The sequence below is a fragment of the Enhydra lutris genome, unplaced genomic scaffold (genome assembly GCF_002288905.1).
Source record: "Enhydra lutris kenyoni isolate GAN:26980312 unplaced genomic scaffold, ASM228890v2 scaffoldscaffold21, whole genome shotgun sequence".
Taxonomy (NCBI): domain Eukaryota; kingdom Metazoa; phylum Chordata; class Mammalia; order Carnivora; family Mustelidae; genus Enhydra; species Enhydra lutris.
In genome coordinates, this window is record NW_019154105.1 from 9,862,572 (window position 1) to 9,879,394 (window position 16,823).

Here is a 16,823-nt window from a genome sequence, read left to right on the forward strand (position 1 = left end):
GAAAAGACCTTCCCAGATATAAGAAGATTTATTTGCTTCCCTGCCCCTCCCTTCCCTCCTTCCTTCCTTCCTTCCTTCCCTCCTGCCTTCCTTTTCTTTGTTTTTCAAACTTGGACTTGTCAGTAGCTGGTACCTAGCTCTGGTGCACTTGGCTGGAAACATCCAGAGAGACTAGAGTATGGGGCAGGGTGGAAAGACCGAAAGTCCTGGGATCATTGACGTCAAGTTGAACGGCTGAGCACTCCTTGCACATAACTTATTATTTCCTGTTGCCTTATTTTTGTTTTTAAGATTTTTTGTTTATTTGAGACAGAGAGGGTGGCATGAGTGGTGGAGGGGGGCGCAGAGGAGAGGGAGAAGCAGACCCTCCCTGATGACCAGGGAGCCTGAGGTGGGGTTCTGTTTCCATTTCTTGTAGTTTTCTTTTCTGTTATGTGGTGCTCTAAGTATCCTGATAGATACCAATCCCTCCTATTATATTAATTTACCTGCAACTTCTTCCAGTGAATGATACCCTAAGCATTGTATGTAATATTTCCTTCATGGACTTTTTATATTTAACTGAAATTATGTATTTATGTAATATTTCCTTCATGGACTTTTATATTTAACTGAAATCTTTCATTAACCTAGGCAAGGCTCCTAACATGGTTGATAGGAAAATCAAATTGTCTTCTGAAGTTTTATCCTGAGTTAATTCAACACTGGCAGGTTTGGGCCTTTGATTTCATTAAGGAAAGTCCTCTACCCCATGGACTTTATGTTTGTTTAGCTGATCTCTGTTTTACAATGGGGTCTTGCTGATAAAAGTAACATTTGTTCTTTTGTTCTTATTGGCTCTGTTTTTTCTGTTCAACCTTTCAAATTAAAATGCATTAAAAAAATCCTTCTCTTTCACTCTTCTAGACCTGCTTTCCTCCAGGATTAAGGACTGTGTATATAACAGGGGCTGTGAAGCAGGTGGAGAAACTTTGCCACCAATTATTAGAACATTTGGTGGCTGCATAGTTGGCTGAGATGAAGGATGTTGAGTTTGTGGCATTAGGCTCAGAAGAGTTCTTGTTCCCATTTTTGCTTCTCCCTTTATTCTCCCAGACGTATTCTTAAAAGTATGGGCAATTATTTATTTTATGCCTTTTCTAATACACAAAGTAGATGCTTTACTGCTACAAAGTCATTTACCGCTACAAAGTGTTATCCAATTTTTATCACCTTTATTGAACTGTAATTCATGTATCCTATAATTTACCTGTTTAAAATTAGTGGTTTCTAGTCTAGTTACAGAATTGTGCAGCCATCAGCACAATGAACATTAGAACATTTTCACCCCCCTGGAGAAAGCCCTGTACCCATGAGCAGTCAGTCCCCATTTCCCCGACCATCCCTTTCCCTCCTCCCTCAGTTCTACAAGCCCAGCCCGCTCATCAATTTTTGGTCTCTGTGGACTTGACTGTTCTAGGCATTTCCTGTAATGGAATTGTACAGTATATATTCCTTTGTGACTGACTTCTCTTACTTCACATGTTTTTGAAGTTTGTCCATGTGGTAGCACACTTGAGCTCTTCATTGCTTCTTATTACAGAATATTGTTCCGTTGCATGGCTATCTGGTCTTGCGGGGGGAAGTGGGCATTTGGCCTGTTCCCGCTTTTTGGCAGTTTTGCATGATCTGGAATTGTGATCTGAATTTACCCTGTACTTCCTACAGTTTGCATCCCAGCTTGCAAAATCACCTTGATAAGCAATGCTCTTTTCCTCTGATTATATCCAGCATTTAGATATGGCATTTTCACGTGTGAGACTTTGTTAACTGACCCCTTAATTTCTTAAAACGTGCTTATAGATCCACACAAAACAAGGCGAATGTAAGAAAGAATACTCAGCGTACATCTAAGCACAAATGCCCATACACAAATCCCTGGGTTTAGAAAGTTTGAGGAATTCACATGTGAGCGCATTGCTTTTAACACAGATGGTAATTGTAAACCTGGGTTTAGCTTTAAATTGGAAAAAATACCCCAAGGTGTTTAATGTTTATCCTCAAATGTCCAGGATAAGACCATGATGACAGCTACCAACTTATTTTTTATGATCTTGGAAACACATGAGAGGACTAAATTTTTATCATGCGTCACACACGGAGATTTGCATACCTCGTTCCCTTCTCCATTTAGAATTTGGTGAGGGTAGCCGGGAATTCTTTCCTTACTTGTTTTTCTAGGAACAGGAGAAGGGACCGTCTCTGCATTTATGTGTTTGTATTTTCTCCTCTGAAGGGAAGTCAGCCCGGGGCCCATTTTTACTTAGACACACGGCAGCAGCTGTGCGGTGTTTGTCCTCTTCCTGGCTGCCTCTGCAGCCTGTCCCTGAGCTGTTCTGGAAGTTTCTTGTGGGATGTGGTGATTCCTCACCTGCCTGTTTCCTTCTTTGGAGAGCTGTTTTGCCGTCCATTAGCTTGTGTACGTTGCAACGGGCCTCCCACGGATCACAGCTGAATGACCACCGAAATGACCAGTATCGTTCTTCCTACTGCCAGGATTTTGAGGAAATTGTTGACCTAATAATAGTAGGAACATGAAATAGGATTGGTTGAACTGGGAATACGAATGAGGTTTCTTGGGTCGATTGATCTTTCTATATCTCCTCTTCTTTTTTCCCTTTCTTTCCTTTGTCTTTCTCTTTTTCCCTCCTTCCCTCCTCCTTTTTCTCTCCCTTCTTTCCTTCCTCCCTCCCTTCCTTTGTGTAGGGAAAGGCTATGAATATTTACGCAGGTAGCTGGAGTATCGAGTTGACTGAGGAATAAACCGAGACCACCTCTGTGTTTAGCCTTTTCCTAATGGCAAAGATGCAACCTCTGATGAGAAAACCATTCTAATAGGAGCAGGATGCTCCTAATCTGGAGAGAATTGTTGGCACATAGGGTGAATAATGGACAATTGTGAATAATGGGACTGCAATTTTGGATAACAAAAAGTCCAGAGAAAAATTAAAGTGGATTTGTGTCATCTGTGGGCATCCACAAGAGTCGGAAACCATGCAGTTTCTAAATCAACTCTCTGTAATGTGTAGACACCAAAGTGTTACTCCATTCCTCTGCCTTAGCCACAGGGTCTGAATCTGGTGGACCTGCTCAGCCTCTTTCCAGAGGGGAGAAAGGGAGGGCTTTAGGCCCCACACTTCATCCACATGGGTTGGGTCCCTGTCTCTCCCACACAGTGATATATTTCAAATAATTATTCAAGAACCCTCAACTCCTATCTAACTTCACGTATAAAACTTAATTTGACCCCTGGGGCAAATAATACATTATATGTTAATAATTAAAAAAAGAACCTTAATTTCAGGTGGATCATAGACTACTATGTAAACCTAGAAACAAAAGGCTTCTAATAGAAAATTTAGGGATGGATAAGAAAATTAGGGATGGATTTTGTGTCTTGAGCAAGACACAAAAGGCAGTAACCCTAAATACCATTAATAAACTATTAAAAAGACCTAAATGCCAATAATAAAAAACCTAAATATAATAATAAATAAACCATTTAATTTTGACTTCATCAAAATTAAAAATTCTGCTCATCACATAACACCATGTGTTATGTGTGTGTGTGTGTGTGTGTGTGTGTGTGTGTGTTTTTCAATAGTTTCAGTTTTTATTAATGAAACACAAAACTAAACTCAAGGCAACTGCTTTGTTCTTACATCTGGTCTGACCGTACACTGGAGAAGTGATTCTTTATGAGGAATTAACTTGCAGTATACACAGGTTCCATCAAAAGTGGGATACTGCAATATCTAATAAGGTTCGGTAAATGAAATTAAAAGGAGAACAAATTAAATATTAAAAAATCACAGAACTCTTCCCCTCAACTATCAGGGGCTTCCTGTAACAGTCTTCAATGTGTTTATCAAGATCAATCATATTGCACCACCCCCAAAGGAAAAAACTGAGGGAACTCATGAGTAATTTTCACAGCTTCATTGTAAAGTCCAAGATCAAAAGGATGGTTATCTTCTTTAAACTGGACATATGATGCACACATAATGGTTGCCTTGGCTGTTACTCTTCCAACTACTTCCACAATTCCAGAGATTTCTTCATCAAGGGGCTCCATCAACTCAATAGTTCCATTTTTTCCTTCTCCAAACTAATGAATAAAGCACAGACTGGGAAAACATATTAGCAACATGTAGGTCCAAAAAAACAATTTGTGTACTGAATATTTAAAGAAATTCCACAAATTAGTGATGAAAGTTGAACAATCTAATTTTTTAAAATGGAGGAAGAGTAGAACAGATGTCTCACAAAAGATACACAGAATGTCAATAAATACATGAAAGGTATGGTATACAGTTGATCATTGAATAGTTTGGGGGACGGGGGGCACTGACCCCTGTACAGTTGAAAATCCACATAGAACTTTTTACTCCCCTGACACTTTCCTGCTAATATAGCCTACTGTTGAGTGGGAGCCTCATCAATAACATAAAGAGTCAACACATACTTTGTATGTTATTTGTATCATATACCTTATTCTTCCAATGAAGCTAGAGAAGAAAGAATGGTACTATGAAAATCATAAGGACGAGAAAAACAGATTTACAGTATTGTACTGTGCTTATTGAAAAAAAAAATCCCCATATAAGTGGACTTGCAGAGTTCAAACCCATGTTGCTCAAGGGTCAACTGTATTCATACACTAATCCTAGTTCAGCAAAAGTAATAAGAAACTAATGACCTATGCAACAACATGGGTGAATCTCAAAAATATTATGGTGAGTGAGAGAAGCCAGAGTAATAAAATCTACATACACTATGTTTCTATTTATAATGAAATCTAAGAATAGATTAAAAAATATATATGATAGAATCAGAAAGTAATTATCTAGGGATTGGAGAGAGAAATTGACTGGAAAAGAGGCATGAGAGAACCTTTTGATGCCTAGAGCTATGTCCTATATTTTGTTTTCAGTGTTGGTTACACAGGTGTTTGCCATTTTGAAGACTTGGACTGAGTACCTATGATCTGTGTTTTTATTGTATGTCAATCAAAAAATGACACAGACAAGGTAGTGATAATTTTCTCATCAGAATTGTTTTAGTAAAATGGAGTAGAAATCCAAACTGAAGAGATGTCTTTTCCCCTCCATGGGACTCAATAAAATTATTTTGATTTTATTGATGGTTGGGCAAAACTGACAGAGTGAACCTTTTTAATTTTCCTGATTTTCAATTTCCAGATTTCCTCTTATATAAACGTCTCACCTGCACTATGCGCTATCTTCACAGGAAGACAGAAGTATGTCCAAAGGCACAGGGGAATATGCGCTTGTAAGGTGTTCCTATTGCTGATACAAAAGGTGTGGTTGAGCACCGCTATGGGCCGGAGCTGGTAGCCATCTAGGCCTACTTGTTGAAGGAACGAATTGGCATAAGATGAGGGGGACTGAATGAGCATTATAAACTTGTGCTAAGAAGTTTAGACTTCATCTTCTAAGGGACAGATATCTATGCAAGTTTTTAAGTGGGAAAGTAATTTTTCCCCCTTGAAAAATTGTTGGGGAGTAAGCTAAAATTTGGAAAAACCCCTGGCAGGGACATTAGTGTGTGAGTGTGGTTTCTGGTATAGAGCAGTTGATCTATGATAAAAAAAATAAAAAACTTTTAGATTCTACTATTTTACCAGATTTTGATGCATGATTATCAAATGGGATTCAGATCTTTGTCCCTTTTGAAATGTGTTTGAAAAATACTGTGATGCTTACCTTACATTTGCCTGTTTGATGCTTTTTTACATTACTCGGATCATATAATTATTATTCTCAGGCAATTAAAAGTGACTTTTATCAAGATTGTGGAATTTAAAATATTAGTGGTATTTCACATAAAATAGTTTTGCTTTTTAAAATTTGAAGTAGAAAAGCTATTAAATCATGTTCTGCATATTTTCTTAAATTTTGCACTGACTTATGACATACCCCTTTATAAAAAAATCATAAATATCCTTCTTAATTAGCTTACAGACAATTGGAGAATAAAAAAATACCTCAAAAAAATAAAATTGGAGAAGGGAGACATATTTTTTCTTTTAGGGGATTATTGCTTTTGGAAATACATTTTAAGGTTTCAGCAAACACCTTTTCAGAAAATGATTTATTTAAACAAAATTACTATGCCAAGGTAAGACTTATACCAGTAACATAGCAACTGTAGGTACACATTTAATTTTGTGAGAAAGATGGCAAGAAAAATGTCTTGAGCTTGAAATGAATGTCTGTTGCCAATTCAATAATGTAAAATATCTCACACGAAGGAAAATCACTGGTTACGATGGTGATTTCTTATAACATTTTAATCTAAATATGATTTTGTCTTTCATGTTTTAAAGAAAAGGATCCTAGGAATTATTAAAAGATCATTCTGGTAATGTTAGTTGTTATATACATAACGTTTAAGAAATCCTTCATCTATAAAAGGAAAAAATGATGGAAACAGATGACTGCATTATTTGACTAAAGACTTACTCATACACAATTTCATTTAAGAGGAACTAAAGGTGATGGAGGGAAAACATGTGGCTTGGCATTTGAATGCCATAAAATAAAGTTAATATACTATTCAGTAAAACATTTTAAAAAATGAACCAATTCTTAAAAAAATAAATAAAAATGAGCTAATTCTCAGGAAGCTAAATATTTTTTGTTGTTGTCTGAGATAATTAGTTACTGTGATAGTAAGAATTCTGAATGATTGCATTTTGTGAATAAGTACTTTATAAATTGGTGCAGACTACTTTTAAAAAGTAAATATATTTTAATTGCCATTTATTAAATTACATTAGTTCATTCCCCAGGTCCCAAACCACAGAAAAATTAAAAATAGCTTAATTTTGACTTTTCCTAGCATACCATATCAGGCCTTTGCTTTATATATGCTTAGGTATTTGTTTCTTAGAAGATTCCAATGATTTCAAATTAGTACATTATTAATATGCAATGTATAAAACTCCCAGTGAAGGGGCGCCTGGGAGCTCGGTGGGTTAAAGCCTCTGCCTCCGGCTCAGGTCATGATCTCAGAGTCCTGGGATTGAGTCCTGCATCGGGCTCTCTGCTCGGTGGGGGGCCTGCTCCCCCCCCCCACCGCCTGCCTCTCTGCTTACTTGTGATCTCTGTCAAATAAATAAATAAATCCTAAAAAAAAAAATAAAAAATCCCAGTGAATACGTGCATACCCAGGAATTAGGTAGTCTTGTGTTTTTGAAGACATAGCTGTAGTCAGTGGATGTTGTAATCTTAAGCAAGTTGATCTTTTAAATGTTGGTTTAGCACTGCTATTCTACTCTGTACTAGGGTGTAGTACAGAGAGGGTGACCAGTCTTCCTGGTTTGCCTCAGCCTAAGTGTTTTCCCCAGGACATGCGATTTTCATGCTAAAACTAGCTAGAGAGTATCATGCTAAGCGAGAAATAAGTGAGTCAGAGAAAGACAAATACCATATGATTTCACATCATATGTGGAATTTAAGAAACGAAACAAATGAGCAAGGGGAAAGAAGTGAGAGAGAGACAGGCAAACCAAGAACTAGACTCTGAACTCCAGAGAGTAAACTCATGGTCACCATGGGGAGGTCGGTGGGGGGATGGGTGAGCTAGGTGATGGGATGAAGGAGGACACTTGTTGCATTGAGCACCAGGTGTTGCATGGACGTGTTGAATCACTGTATCGTACACCTGAAACTAATATTGTACTGCATGTTAACTAATCAGAATTTAAATAAAAACTGAAAAAAATATAACTAGGATAATCCCTCCAAACCTGACAGCTTGGTCCCTCTTTGTCCTTAAGACCCTTTCAGGGATTCTGTGAATTCAAGATTATTTCCATAATAATACTAAAACATCATTTGTTTCTCTCATTGTCATTCTCATTTAAGTATACAGTCAAGTTTCCAGATGCTGCAAGAGGTGTGGTAGATACTACAACAGATTGAATTCAGAAGCAGGTGGGAGAATCCACCTGTCTTCTGTTAAGTAAGACATAAAAATATTTGCAAAAATAAAAAAGTACACTCTTTGCACTAAATTTTCTTTGTTTTGAGCTTGTTTGGGCTTTTTTTCCCATAAAATATTATTTATTTTGCCATATAATGGACTCATTATTTTATTTTTAAGTGAATTAAAAACACTTTATGAATTTTTACTTTGATTTTTAATAGAATAAATACCAAGCACATAAGCTATACAAACACAGGCTCTTTGGGTTCCCCAATAATTTTAAAGAGAGTAAAAGACCCAAAAGTTTGAGCAACACTGTTTTAGAATTTTTCTACACAAAAGAAGGAACAATATCATATATTCAGCCTTTCAGCAGGCTTTGTTAATGAGACAGTGAATCCATGTCTTACCCTGTTACCTCTGTGTGCAGCCTTGCTGCTCCTCTGTGCCCCAATTTTCATACGTAGAGGAAGGTGCTGTCTGTTTACTCTGGCTGAACCTCTCCAAATTACAATAGCTAAAACTCAAAAGGAGCAAAAACCCAAACCATTTGTGGGAACTCAGAAAGATGAAAAAGTTACATTCACACTTAAAGCCCATCCTATTAATGGAAAGAATTGTATAGGATACTTCTATTTGTTTTCTCCAAACTGCCTATATTTTGCCTTTAACTGCTATTAGTGTTAACACACTTTTATTAGTAAAACGACTATATTAAATATACCATAGGACTTTACCTACCAGGGTGAGAGCACAAGGAATTCTTGTTTTCTTCCCTTGATGGGTTTGAGTTATTGTTAGTATTGTTAGTACTGAGTATTGTTAGACATAAGTGAAGCCACGTGGCTCTAGGAGAGCTTCTGCGGTCATGACCCCCTGGAGCACTAGTTCATAGTGGACCGATACTGAGACCTGGCTGAGAGCTTTGAAACTGATGAATATTGTTGACCACACAATCTTGCAGAACATATTCTGTGTCAGTTTTTCAACCCGTGTACTTACTTGAGAATGAACAATAGTGACAGAAATTAGACTCAGGTCATGGCCATAAAATCCATGGGCATGCAGATCCATGGCAAAAGACATGCTAGTCTTTTGCCTAGCAGTCTGGTCACCTTTGTTTCCATAAATTGGTGCGGAGGTTTTTTGTTGTTGTTGTTGTTTGTTGTTGTTTATAAACATCCAGTTACTTTGAGAATATTTTAGGAAGTTGATTGACAAGTCTTTGATGTCAGGTGTTCTAGTGGGGCAGTGCTTCCGTGGTGATTCTTACTATAGAGACTAAATTTCTTTCCAAAGATGAATTCCCTGATGAGCTTTAGCGATAAGTGGTGATTTCGGTGCGAGGGAGTTTTGCAAAATGCCCATGTCACAACTTTTAGCTCTATTTTTAATCGTTGCCTTATTGGGGAATGTATTATGATGTGAGCAGCACGGGCAAACTGACATTTGAGGAAAAGCATCCATTTATGGAGCACCTCCTAAATGCCATGTGCTGTCTTGGATGAAATGGCGGCCAATTAGAAGTTTCAGAAGTTAACAGACATTTTTATCAGAGTTAATATAACGATCCACAGTTCAAGCACAAAGTAGACTTTGTTATATCCGAATTGTGAAATATATTCCCCTCTATTCTTCCAAAATGGAAAGAAGCTTCTTTTTCTCTTTTTATACATGTTCATTGTTGAGAAATTCAGGAATACAGTACATAAATGTGGCTTCTGTTGACATGTTGATACATAATCAATCCTCATTACTCACGGATTGCGTATTTGCAAGGTCGCTTACTTGCTAATATTTATTTGTAGCCCCGGGGTCAACACTGGGGTGTCTTTGCCATTATTCACGGACATGCACAGAGCAGCAGAAATTTCGAGTTGCCCAAATGTGCATGTTCCTAGTTGAGGTCAAACAAGGTAACTCTCTGCCTTCTTGTTTCAGCTTTCTGGCTGTAACAAGTATCCTTCCTGCGGTTTACTTAGTGCCACATTTTTTGCAGTTTTGTGTTTTCTATTGGTGATTCCACTGTTTGAAATGGTCCCCAAGTGGAGTGCTGAAGTGCTGGCTAATATTCTTGAGCACAAGGGGGCCGTGGTGTGCCTTAGGGACAAAATACCTGAGGGAAGCTTTGTTCAGGCATGAATGATAATGCCTTGGCCAGGAGCTCCATGTTAATGAATCAGCAGTGTATTTAAATAAGTTGTCTGTACATAGAAACACATCCAAAGCAGAGTTACATGTTGATTGCCTGCTGAAAATGTTGCAACCAGAGGCTTTCAGGAATTGAACCCTGTATTTCCCATAGGAGCAATTGTTTAGCATTCACTATTTCAGTGTTTATTTGTTCCTTATAAAGTGAAATGACCACAATTAATGAGAAGAGACTGTATGTCTCTTAAGAGATGTTTGTATGCTTTTATACACATAATTTTTCCCAAACTAAAATGAAGCAGAACAAACTATCTGTGGCATTTTGCTATTTGCTAAATATTAGAGTTCAGCATCTTTCCCTGGCAGTACAAATGCATGAAAAAGGTTTAATGTGTCTGTGCTATAATTGAAATATGTAATGCTTATTTATTGTTCCACTTGGCACATATACATTTAAATTCCTACACGTGGAGACACCAAGTCAAAGGGTATGTGGATTTTTAAGAATCCACACTGCCAAACTGTCCTCCTGAAGGGCTGTAATAATTTGTAATTCCAATACTAATGTTTATGAATGTTTGTTTCTCCATAACTTTGAAGAACGGAGGATTATTTTTCTTTTAAATCTTTGCCAATCATGAAGAAATTAATGGGGACCACCTTAGCATTTTGCCTACCATAGGATCCAACCTCAGAGTGTGTGACTTTATGTGTTTGGTGGAGCTCCAAAATTTGCATTTCTTATGGGTCTAAGATCTTCTTTTAAATCATGAATGAAAGAGGAGAGAGATCACAATCAACAAAACAAAAATACAAACAATTGAAAGAGAATATTATGAAAAACTCTATGCCAACAAATTAGGCAATCTGGAATACATGGATAAAATTCCTAGAAACACATAAACTCCCAAAACTGAACCAGGAAGAAATAGAAAATTTGAATAGACCCAATACAAAGCAAAGGAATTGAGTCAGTCATCAAAAATCTCTTAACAAACCAAAGTCCAGGGCCAGATGCCTTCCCAGGGAAATTCTACTGGACATTTAAAGAAGAGTTAATACCTATTCTTCTCAAACTGTTCCAAACAATAGAAATGGAAGGAAAACTTCCAAACTCATTCTATGAAGCCGGCATTGCCTTGGTTCCCAAACCAGAAGAAGATCCCACTAAAAAGGAGCGTTATGGGCCGGTAACCCTGATAAACATAGATGCAAAAATTCTCAACAGGTTACTGGCAAATCGAGTCCAACAGTACATTAAAATAATTATTCATCACAGTCAGGTGGGATTTATTCCTGGGCTGCAAGGGTGGTTCAGTATTCGAAAAGAATAGAAAGAACATCAGATTAGGAGTTGAAAAATAAGGGTTAAAGTCCTAGCTGTGCCACTTACCTACATACATGACAGTGGGCATGTCATTTGACTTTAGTACTAGTACCTAAATAGCACAAGAAGGTTTTAAAGATTGGGAGAACACATGAATGTGGAATGAGCTATATAAGTTTAAATTGATGTTTTTATCACTGTTATCGTGCCGTATATGTGGACCTCAAACACTTAGGTGCATAACTGCTTTCTCTTGGGGGGGGGTACTCCGGACGTGTCGAATGGAAGCGAGGCCCCATTTGCTTGTAGCCTATGAATCTCAGGGCGCTGACCAGCGTTGGTCTCTGCTCTTTCCTTACGCGGCCATTTAAAGGTCAGATGTGCGCGGGGTTGAAGGCAGAAGCTTGTCATCTGTATCTGATAGTTCGTATGGACGACCAGCGGCAGCCGGCCACGCTTTCGCTAGGATTTCACCTTCCTCATTTGTCTAGCTGGTTGAGGTACCGAACAGTAATGGGGAGCAAGAGAGGCCGGCCATTCTGTAAAAGCCGTGTTTGTCGTTGGAAATAAGCTTTTTTTCTAATCCCTACTCCTATCTCTGTGATTTGCATTTACAATTTAAAAAGAATAAAAAGCACTAATCAGCCTGCATACAGAATGGAAAGCATAGCTCTTCAGAGATCTTGTAAGAAATAATAACTATAAATGCTTGCAAAATCATGTATGCCTAAGCATACTACTTAGCAGAGTTTGTGACACTGAGAGACCTATTTTATTTATTTTTCTTTTCTTTTTAAAAAATTTTTTTATTAACATATAATGTATTATTAGCCCCAGGGGTACAGGTCTGTGAATCACCAGGTTTACACACTTCACAGCACTCACCATAGCACATACCCTCCCCAATGTCCATAACCCCACCCCCCCACCCTCCTCCCCACAGCAACCCTCCGTTTGTTTTGTGAGATTAAGAGTCTCTTATGGTTTGTCTCCCTCCCGATCCCATCTTGTTTCATTTATCCTTTTTCTACCCCCCCAAGCCCCCCATGGTGCCTGAGAGACCTATTTTAATGCCAGCATATAACTTCAATAAATTTTGTGGGATATCACACTTTTCATATAGCACAGGTGTGCAAAGAAAGTTGCAGGAGGAGGAAATAAAATTGTGTGACTCACTGGCCTCGGTGCCCGACAAGACATTAGAGCAGCACATGTGGCTATTCAAAACAACAAATGCTTTAGCCTCAGACTTAATGTGTCAGGGTCAAGGCTTAGTTTGAAGCAAGGTGCAGCTCCTTTGACAGATTAGCTTTCTCCTTTTCTTGAGATGGTACGTATCAGCACATGCTACATCTCAGGGCAAGAACGTCAGAAGCAACTCAAGATAGGTAAGTGCTGCAGAGCCAGCGTAAATTTAGAGGAACTAGAGAAAGTCTTTATCTGCAAGGCTTGATAGTGGACATAGGCTGGTACTAAACTAGCTGGAGAGATGCTTTCGCATTTTAATGGGACTTGCAGGCAGGGTGTGGCTTTTGATCAGGACGTGACATTAATGATCAGGGTCAGCTGTGGTTAAAGCTTGTTTTTTCCATCATAAGAAGATCATCAGGGAAAAAAGTCAGTATATTTCAATACTGTAAACTGTTTTGGGCTGTTTCAGCCATTTGGCAGATCTATAAACAGAGTCGGATTTCATTGAAAGAATGAGAACTGAGAAATATATGTTCTTTTGTTCCAGCTGCGGCGGCTGCTGTTCCAAAGGAGAACTAGTTTCTGAGTGTGAATTTTAAGAATTGGATCTTATTTTTTTTTCCTGAAAAAAATTATAAATATCCTAAATAACTTCTGAAAAATATGAAAGGCTTGGCATTGATTTTCTTTTGGTGTAAGCTAAATAGGATGACTAGACAATGTACAAGGGAAATTCCATTATTGGTTGTTGGTCCCATCGGTATGAACTAAGATGGAAGGACTCAAGGTGATTTCCAAGATCACGCCTCAGTTTTAAAGTTCTATCGTTTTTACTAGTTCTTTTTAACAGCTAGGTGTAATATTCTTTATTTAACATAAACTTTTAATGAAGTAGGGTAGAGTATCTGTCAGGGTCCTGGTAGGGAGCAGTGCCATTCTGTAAGAGGTTGAACCGAGAAGGGCTTCATGAAGGGACTCTTTAAAGAGATGTGTGCAGGGATAAGGGAACCAGCGTGGGATGATGAGGCACCCAGAGCTCATCAAGAGGTGGATGTTGTTACTGTCCCAAGGCCACACGGGATAAGGCAGGGGACATCGTATTAAAACTGCGGCCATGGCAAAGGGTAGCTGAGGCGTACTACTGTCAGACCTATGGTGTCGCAGGAAAGGAAAACAGAGATGAATACCTAACCTTTCTCTTCTCCCATCCTCTGACACGGAGGATGCTGGGGGAGGGTACTGCAGGCCAGGCTAACATGTGGAATATGTCCTTTTCATCCGCACTAAAATGGTTGGTATCTGGACATACCTAATCGTACAGAAGGCTGGGGAATATAGTTCTCCTGTATGTCTAGAAAGATGAGGGAAACACAAGTACTGCTGAGTTCCAGCAGCCCCTGCTACAGAAGGATCAAGAACGACTTCCAACTTTCTGACCCAGCAGCTTGTGGATTGTGGTTGGTTAGGAAACTATCGTGGGCTTTCTTCTTATCTGTTGGTTACTTTATCCATAAGGACTCTGGGCTTTTTCTTTCATTACAACTTGGTCTTCAGAGGCTCTTTTTTTGTTTATATTTAGCATATGCACATCTTCTAGGTCTTTCCCATTCATCTCCCCTTGAATATCTCTATTCCTTTATCCTGCTTTATTTTCTTCAAAATACTTTTTCACTATATGAAAATACATCACTTACTTGTCCATTGTTTTCACTAGTGTTTTAAGCTTTGTGGGGTGGTGACTTTGTCATGGTCCTGACTGTATTCCCGGTTCTTGGAATAATGAATGACCTGCAGTGGGGACTTAAAAATTTTTATTCAGAGGAAGTACCACCGGATCCCATGAGTCACTGTAGCATTGCACCATAATTTTCTTTTTCTATTCTTATTTATGCCCACTGGGCGTTCTATTTGCATAACTTCTGTTTCTCTCCTTACAACTTTTCCTTTGTTTGCTTTAGTTTGACTTATGTCTTGCTTTATGGGTATTGTAGTTAGTCTGATGAAAGAGTTTTCAGTGATGTTGCCGTAAACTGCCCTGAAGTCTTAACAGTCCATGTTCCATTTTTAAATTCCTTTATATATTCTCGGGTTTCTAGTTGGTTGCTATTTATTTGTTGCTGATGCCTTTCAGTTTTCTTTGCTATTGTTCCCACTCAATTTCTGTTATGATCTCTTGCCTTATCTCAGGACTTACCTTTTGTTCCAGCCAGACTTTTCTTTCCCTTGAGTTCTTGTGACAGTTTTGTCTCTATCATCCGACCGACCCCATCTTCACTATACAACTTTGTCTTAAACACTTCAAAATACTATGTGAGGATCAAGAATTTTCTTTTATTCACTAGATGTTCTTGCTCCGTCTTAACGCTAACTCTGTTCTTTCAGCTTTCCATGGTTAGGTACCAAGCCATCTAAATTTAGAATGTCAGATCACAGCTACTTTATTATGTTCATGGATTTTGTGTGTCAGGAATTCATAGAGGACAAGTGCAGATGATTTGTCTTTGCTCCAGAATGTCTGGGTCCTCATCTGGAAATGCTCAAAAGATAGGAGTGGTTTGAATGGCTGTTGGGACTCTGTGGAGCTGGGTTCTTCATTCTCACGTCTGGTGGCTGGGCTGAGTGATTCAAAGGCTTCAGCGGTTACTAGAGTGCCTGCATGTGGCCTCTTTGTATGGCTTGGGCTTCTCAGTGTGGCTGCTGGATCTAAGAGAGGACATGTGGAGAGTTGAGTGTTCCTTGGGACTGAGGCAGAAGCTGCAAGGTTTCTCCCTGGCTAGGCTTAGAAATCACACCGTGGCACATCTACCACATTATTTTGATAAATATAAAGGTGAATCAGAAAAGCTGGCCTGGGTTCCAGGGAGGGCAGTTAAATTCTACATCTTGGCAGGAAGTGTCAAGGTCATACTAAGAAAACCAATGTGGGATGGAAGATTGTGTTGCAGGCCATCTTTGGTAAATAAAATCTGCCACGTTGACCTATATCTACTTCATGGGATTTCCTCTGTTTAACTCAATGAGGTTGAAATGTCTTGTGACCTTGTTACTCTAAGTGTCACACAGGGACCAGAAGCATGAACATGACCTGGGAGTTTATTAGAAATAAAGAATCAGAGAGCACTGAATCAGACTCTGCATTGACAAGATCTCCAGGTGATTCATTTACATTTTAGAGTTTGAGAAACTCTGCCCTAGGGAACATTGACCATGATATGGGCTTGCCAGTATCCACCCAGTGGCAGAAAAATAGCAAGTGCTAAAGGAATAGTTTAACTGCTCTAGATTGAACTCCTATGTACAAGCAAAATTTCTGTACTTTAAATTATACCTGTCATTATATTAATGTTAACTGTGACCTACACTCTTTTCAGGAAGAGTAAATATATCTTTAGTTTGTGTCTTCAAAATATAATATGCACAATCCTAGCTTTAATAATTAATCTCTGTGACTCAAGAAGGTTTGGAATGATTATGTATTTTAATATGTATTATAATGCTGTTTTGAATAATTTCTAAGATCAAACAGTTAGGTTCTTTTGGATTTTACATTCCCCTTAAACTATTTTTTAATTATTGAATTTATTTTTTTTAGTTTTTTTAAAAAAATGTTATGCTGTATTTATTAATTTGAAATAACAAATATTCATTTATATTATTTGCCAAGTCCATAATCTATTATGGAAGTATGAAGAATCATTATCCAGATAGAATTTATAAAGCTTTTTCTTTCCTGTGACAACTGTTAGTATTTATTTTCTACTAAATGAAAGAATATGATTTTTAATTCATTTTTTATAACCTTTTTGTTTCTTAGAATAGTTAAGACACCCTGACTCACTCTACAAACCCTTAAAAACCCAAGAAATGTATACATATTTTCTTTTCTCTTTAGTAGATGACTATTATGTATTTTAATTATATAGAGTTCAATTTACAGATTCCATTTACTCAAGTTTCCTTTGAATAGTCATCTTAAAATTTATTTTAGAGGGGCGCCTGGGTGGCTCAGTGGGTTAAAGCCTCTGCCTTCGTCTCGGGTCATGATCCGAGTCTTGGGATCGAGCCCCACATTGGGCTCTCTGCTCAGCAGAGAGCCTGCTTCCTCCTCCTCTCTCTCTCTCTCTCTGCCTACTTGTGATCTCTGTCTGTCAAATAAATAAAT

General features: G+C 38.2%; 1 protein-coding gene and 1 pseudogene across 1 annotated transcript in view; one reads left to right on the top strand and one right to left on the bottom strand.

Annotated features, from left to right (window-relative positions):
- Positions 1 to 16,823, top strand: part of LOC111149093 (ADAM metallopeptidase with thrombospondin type 1 motif 3) — a 268,956-nt gene that overhangs the window by 106,128 nt on the left and 146,005 nt on the right. The window lies entirely within an intron of this gene.
- On the bottom strand, positions 3,866 to 9,078 carry LOC111149157 (annotated as a pseudogene).